The 6,819-nt window shown below is 36.6% G+C and overlaps 1 long non-coding RNA gene across 1 annotated transcript in view; it reads left to right on the forward strand.

The window, feature by feature from the left end:
• The first annotated feature begins 5,965 nt into the window (after positions 1-5,965).
• Positions 5,966-6,819, forward strand: part of LOC107681437 (uncharacterized) — a 17,357-nt gene continuing 16,503 nt past the window's right edge. Inside the window, exon 1 of the long non-coding RNA XR_001633250.1 lies at positions 5,966-6,036. This is a non-coding gene — a long non-coding RNA (uncharacterized LOC107681437). The remainder of the gene's footprint in view (positions 6,037-6,819) is intronic.

Here is a 6,819-nt window from a genome sequence, read left to right on the forward strand (position 1 = left end):
TAAGAGGCTTCATAATGAGGCTAGTTTCTGTGTTCATCCCCATGAATGAAATGTTTTATTGGTTTGTTTTATTTGATTTTTGAATATGTTACTTAGCTGAACGCAGACTAGTCTAGATGTTGCAGTGTGCTTAAATGACGCTTCGCTATGAATATATAACTGATCAAATTGAATGCCTTGTTGCTTGATTTTAGTGTTCTGTTTTTTTTGTGACTGACTTGGTACCTTCAAAAATATATTTTTCAATTATTCTTTAAAAAGGTTGTTTAAAATAAACAAGAATTTTTAATAAAACATGATGTGAGCATAATGGGCACAGGGGTGTGCTTAAAGCATTACATTTTTTCTCGATTGCTAAAACACTATAACCAGGCTTTTGAACTAAAATTTCAAAACCATAATGCCATTTTTCAAAAAGCACACCCATTTTGCTGAACTATAAACACTATTCCCCTGCTTTAACACATGAGTCAGATTTGGTGAACTGTTACTACAAAACTCTACACACAAATCCCTACATTTCTCAGTGCTTACACCATGTGGTCATTTAGAAAGCACTAGCATTCAATACTGTTCACTCAAGTCAGCACAGCTTGAGCTAAATTAGCAAACAATTACCCAGGTGGAAACACTAAGAGTCAAAATTGAACACACATCAATCAGATCCTTCAATAAATAGATAAAAGGGCCCGAATCAGTTGAATCAGTTCTGTAACAATGCATGCACAGAGAAATGATGGAATAGGTCGAAGAAGAGGAGGAGGAGGAGGAGGAGGAGGGAGGAGGGAGGACGAGGAAGTGGATGTGGTGAAGGAGGAGGAGGAGGAGGGAAAAGAAGGGCAAGGAGACAAGCAGTCTCAGATGAAATTAGAGCCACTTTAGCTGACCATGTCCTTGTCCATGGTATGACTATGAGGGAGGGTGGGCAACGAGTACAGCCAAATTTGAGTCGCTTCACCGTCACCTCCATCATCAGAACCTTCAGGGAGGAAAACAGGTAGGTGTACTTACAGTAAGACTGCTCTGTACAGTAACTTTAGAGTGCATACACTGTTGCACTGTGCTACTGTAATAAAGAAATGCATCAAATTGCCTCGCATACAGATAGAGTTTCAGTATGTTTCCATTTTTTCCTGTAAAAAGGATGTGTGACAGTTACAGTAATGAGTGCTTCTATTTTTGTAGGACACAGAGACGACCACCTGGTGGAGGCAGGCTAAGGCTTTTGTCGGCGGAGCAAGAGAGGGAGCTTGTAAACATGGTCATTGCCAATAATGTAATCCGCCTGCGAGAGATTCAAAGGAGAGTGATTGAGGATAATCATCATTTTCGAGGGATAAATGCCATCAGCCTCTCCACAATTGATCGTATCCTCCGAAAGCACAGGTTCCGGATGAAACAGGCGTACTGCGTCCCTTTCGAACGAAACTCTGACAGAGTGAAAGACCAACGAGTGGAATATGTTCAGGTATGAGTTTTGATATCGTATGAAGTATTGTGTACCATCACAGTATAGCAGTTTATGCTGCCATTTGTGCCCTCTTGAACTATGCTTCAGGGTAGTGATTTACTCTACTGTGTTTCATGTGTTTTGCAGAGAATCTTTGAGATTGAAGGCCGGCCTGTTCCCCATGAAATTATCTTTGTGGATGAGGCTGGTTTCAACCTGATCAAAAGAAGGAGGAGGGGGAGGAACATAATTGGCCATCGGGCTATTGTAAATGTCCCTGGTCAGCGCGGAGGGAATGTCACTATGTGTGCAGCCATCAGCCAACAAGGGGTAGTGTTCATCCCCGTGAATGAAATGATTTATTGGTTTGTTTTGTTATTTGATTTTTGAATATGTGTTACTTAGCTGAACGTGGACTAGGCCTAGATGTTGCAATGTGTTTAAATGACACTTCACTATCAATATATAACTGATCAAATTGAAAGACTTGTTGCTCGATTTTAGTGTTCTGTTTTTTGTGACTGACTTTGTACCTTCAATTATTCTTTAAAAAGGTTGTTTAAAATAAACAATCATTTTTAATAAAACATGATGTGAGCTTAATGGGCACAGGGGTGTGCTTAAAGGGTACAAACATGTACCCATTAAGCACAGCCAGACTTTTTGCATTTAATGATGTATATCTTAACTGAAATGCTTTTGTCATTTCAAATGAAATTAAAATATTTTGTGTGAGAGATTAATATTTTATTTTAACAAACTTTTTGTACTGAAACCAATATCTTGTGCACTAAAAATGTCTCAATGTAGATTTTGGTGAGCTTAATACGTTTACCCTAAACAAAACTCACAGATCCTCCCAGGGTTACAAACCATTGTGAAATGAATTGAATGTTTCAGACTCAGAGATGGGTGGAGTAACAGTACATGTGTCAGGTTTCTGTCTGCTAACCCTTTTTTTTTCTCACAGGGAACGTCTTGATAATATGAAATTTATTATTAAAGCATGATTGTAAAAGCTTAAATAAGATCTTAAAAAAATTAACAGATTGTTTAGACGAAATCTTAAAAGTTTTAAAATATTTACTTATTTACATGCAAATGTAACCTAAATTATGATTTTTATTCAGCAGTACCTGTTCAAAACTTAGTTTATAATTTTAAAGGATACTTGTACTTAGTTTATTTCAAAACATATTCCAGCTTAAATAAAAAGTGTACATATCTTAGATTATTACTAGGGCGAGCATGTAGCTATGATCTAGTTCTACACTTATATAGTTGTATTTTTCTGAACCGACCTTTATCAGCGTGATAAATGTCTGGGTGAAACATAGCCTTCTCTAAAATATATGTAGACAGACTATATGTTGATGGAGCATCTTGCCTGATGGGGTCACACAAACAGTATTTGAAGAGTGCATTTATGACTTTAACAGGAGCTAGTCCTTTGCCCAAATAACCTTCCGGTTCATTTAAAATGTTTGTTTAAACAACTTGTCAGGCTTAAGTCAACTACAGATACGAGAAAAGACATTCCAAATGCGACTCATGTCACCATGATACGCATTCTTCGGATACCCTCTGATCTTTGGGGGTTGTAAACACATTGAATGAAACAGCAGATGTGAGGTCTTCACCCTGAGAATATTTAATTGTACTTAACAAGTACAGATTAAGCTAAATGAAAAAGCGTACGCCACAACACACTTCTGATTACCGACGGTAGAAAATACCTACGCCGTTAAAACGGCGTATTTACAATAATTTGTGTTTGTGTTGTTAGACCATATTGTCTCTATAAAGATTTGTATGTTTATATTCTGTAACGCTGTTACAGAATTTGTCTTAGTGACATTCGATGGAATATTTTATTAAAAGAAACAAAACACTTTTGTAACTGACTAATATTTAAGCTAAACAAACATTTACAATGTGAAAAATTAAGAGAATTAAGAGATGTTAAAAGCTGCTGGCCTCATGTTTTCTTAAAGATGAACTAAATGAAAAAGCGTACGCCACAACAGACTCCTGATGACCGACGGTAGAAAATACCTACGCCGTTAAAACTTATATATACAGTATGTTACATTTTAAGATGACTCATGTTTCGTGTATACGATTGGGTGTGTGTATATGATTTTACTTTTCTTATTTTTACAAAGATTCAATTTAAATTCAATTCCTAATAAATATAAGACCAAACATTATATTACAAAATAATCATGTTGATAAACTCAACTCAACCTTTATTTATAAAGCACTTTCAAAACCATAAACATGGACCAAAGTGCTGTACACAAGTACATTTTTTTTTTTTTTTTACATAAAACATAGGAACAAAACATAAAATAAAAGATAAGTCATTCACAGTTGTCCTGACCAATCAAATGCCGAAAGCCTGATAAATCAAGTAAGTCTTTAAGTCCTTTTTAAAAATGTCCATGCTTGATGAGGATTTTACAGATAATGGCAGAACATTCCAAAGTGCTGGAGCCGCAACAGAAAAAGCTCGATCTCCACTCCGCCTCAGACGAGACTGTGGGACAGTCAAAAGCAAGCTCTGAGAGGAGCGCAATAGTCTATGCGATTGGTAAGGGACCAACGTATCCCTTATGTACTCAGGAGCCTGATCATGCAGAGCTTTATACACAAACATCAACAACTTGTATTGTATTCGATATTTTACAGGAAGCCAATGCAAAGATACCAACACAGGTGTTATATGACCCCGTTTTCTAGTGTTAGTTAAAAGTCTCGCTGCAGCATTCTGAACATAGGCCTACTGAAGGAGCATAACAAGAGATTCACTTATTCCTAAGTATAAACCATTACAATAGTCCAACCTTGTTGAAATAAAAGCATGTATAACAGCCTCTAAATCCTTGTTTGAAAGAACAGTTTTCAGTTTGGACGATCTCCTTAACTGAAAAATAAACATAAAATTTCTCAAGAGCAGGTTTTTGAAGGGGACACAAATAATACAGCTAAAATTGTACTTGTAATGATATGTATAAATAGAGGAAACCTTACTACTATTAGTGCAGCAGGGACACAAAACCGGACGCGCGCTCTCAGATACACGCTACTTTCGCCCTGAGAGAGTACCCTGTTTTTATACAGTCTATGTGTAACGGGGCTGACGAGACGTGAGACGTGTGGATCCATCTGCAAGCTTTATTAAAGAGACGTGGTAAACAGGCAGGGTCAAACAATGGCAAACAGGTATATGGCGGGCAAAACACAAGAATAGTCCCAAACATCAACAATTTGTATTGTATTTGATATTTTACAGAAAGCCAATGCAAAGATACCAACACAGGTGTTATATGACCCCGTTTTCTAGTGTTAGTTAAAAGTCTCGCTGCAGCATTCTGAACATAGGCCTACTGAAGGAGCATAACAAGAGATTCACTTATTCCTAAGTATAAACCATTACAATAGTCCAACCTTGTTGAAATAAAAGCATGTATAACAGCCTCTAAATCCTTGTTTGAAAGAACAGTTTTCAGTTTGGACGATCTCCTTAACTGAAAAATAAACATAAAATTTCTCAAGAGCAGGTTTTTGAAGGGGACACAAATAATACAGCTAAAATTGTACTTGTAATGATATGTATAAATAGAGGAAACCTTACTACTATTAGTGCAGCAGGGACACAAAACCGGACGCGCGCTCTCAGATACACGCTACTTTCGCCCTGAGAGAGTACCCTGTTTTTATACAGTCTATGTGTAACGGGGCTGACGAGACGTGAGACGTGTGGATCCATCTGCAAGCTTTATTAAAGAGACGTGGTAAGCAGGCAGGGTCAAACAATGGCAAACAGGTATATGGCGGGCAAAACACAAGAATAGTCCCAGGGCTAGCGTAGGTCACCGATCGGCTGGTGAATAAACGGAAGTCCATGGACCGAATTCGTGACACTATGGTCTCTCCTCTCACTCAAAGTGTGCGTGTATCTGAGAGTGCGCGTCCGGTTTTGTGTCAGAGCAAAGAAAATCTGCGTGCGGGGAAGAGATTCGCGCTTGCGCATTATATTAACGTGCTTTCATGCTACAATAATGCGCTCTCGACATTTGTCATTAAAATAACGCCATCGTCTCCCTGCGGAGTTTTGAGTCCTCATAATTAAGGTTGCTTACAAACAATATTTAATTAAAAATGTAAGCATATGCAGATATTTTTGTGTGACGGGCAGGTGTTTGTACAGTACAAAATCAATACGCCTATGGAGCGTCCCCGTAAACCAGATTTATATTATTACTCAAAATGATTGACCAGTGCAAAATTTACCCCCATGAACATAACAGCTTTTTACATTATAAATTATATTAAATGATGTTTATGAAAATATTAAAATGCAGAAAGTTTACTGTGATCGGTAGGTTTAGGGGTGATAGAGTATAAAATTCATTAATATAATGTAAATATGAATATAAAAGTTTGTAAATATGATGTAGAAACTTTAATTTTCTGTGAAACTGCGTTGCAACAATTTGTTTTGTAAAAAAAAAAGTTATAAGAAATTAATGTGAATTTAATTAAATTGTCTATGTAAAGGCTCCATAAACATGACTGGACATGTCCGTGCCCCCAATAGTCCTTATCGTTTGACCTGTTAAAAATATATATTTTTTTTCCCTGATCCTGGTAAAATGTGCGACGTTTTTAAATTTTTAGCGATGACTAAAACTAATGTAAATGTTTTGCTTTGCTTTATATCATATGTGATCGCCTAATTCATATATTTTCATTTAAAAGAAGATAATAATAATATTCGTATATATATATATATATAGCCGTAGGTTAAAGATAGTTTATTAGTTTTTTTAAGTAGATGTGATTTTGAGCAGTGACAGAGAACTTAGGAATGTGTAGATTACAACTGTAACAGAAGACAATATTTACATCGTCACGGATAGATCTGAAACGTGTACAAACACCTAGTACTACTGTTATTTAAACAAAACATAACATAATGTTTTGTTCGAACTCCGTAAAAAGGTTAATTAATATTTAAAATAGATGTGATATTAGCTAAACGCATTTTAAACCCCGTTTGAGACGGAAATTAGATACGATGATCAAAAACGAACTATTGCTCCACACTATGACTGCGTAGACCACTAAGCCATTGTAGACCATGTAAGATGTAAGCATTTAAAATAGGAAACTTAGTTAAAATATAAAAAGACCCGCTGGACATCAGATGAATAGGGAATAGGGAATTTTAAACATTAAAGTAATATCGCTCTTTGAGATAGATGTAGTGCATTTAAAACTTTTGCCAAACTTATCCACTTTCTCTCGGACCGAAATGACAGGAGCGGTGGGGGCTCGACACACACAGCCGTGAGCACAATCAC

The sequence above is a fragment of the Sinocyclocheilus anshuiensis genome, unplaced genomic scaffold (genome assembly GCF_001515605.1).
Source record: "Sinocyclocheilus anshuiensis isolate Anshui unplaced genomic scaffold, SAMN03320099.WGS_v1.1 scaffold2612, whole genome shotgun sequence".
Classification (NCBI taxonomy): domain Eukaryota; kingdom Metazoa; phylum Chordata; class Actinopteri; order Cypriniformes; family Cyprinidae; genus Sinocyclocheilus; species Sinocyclocheilus anshuiensis.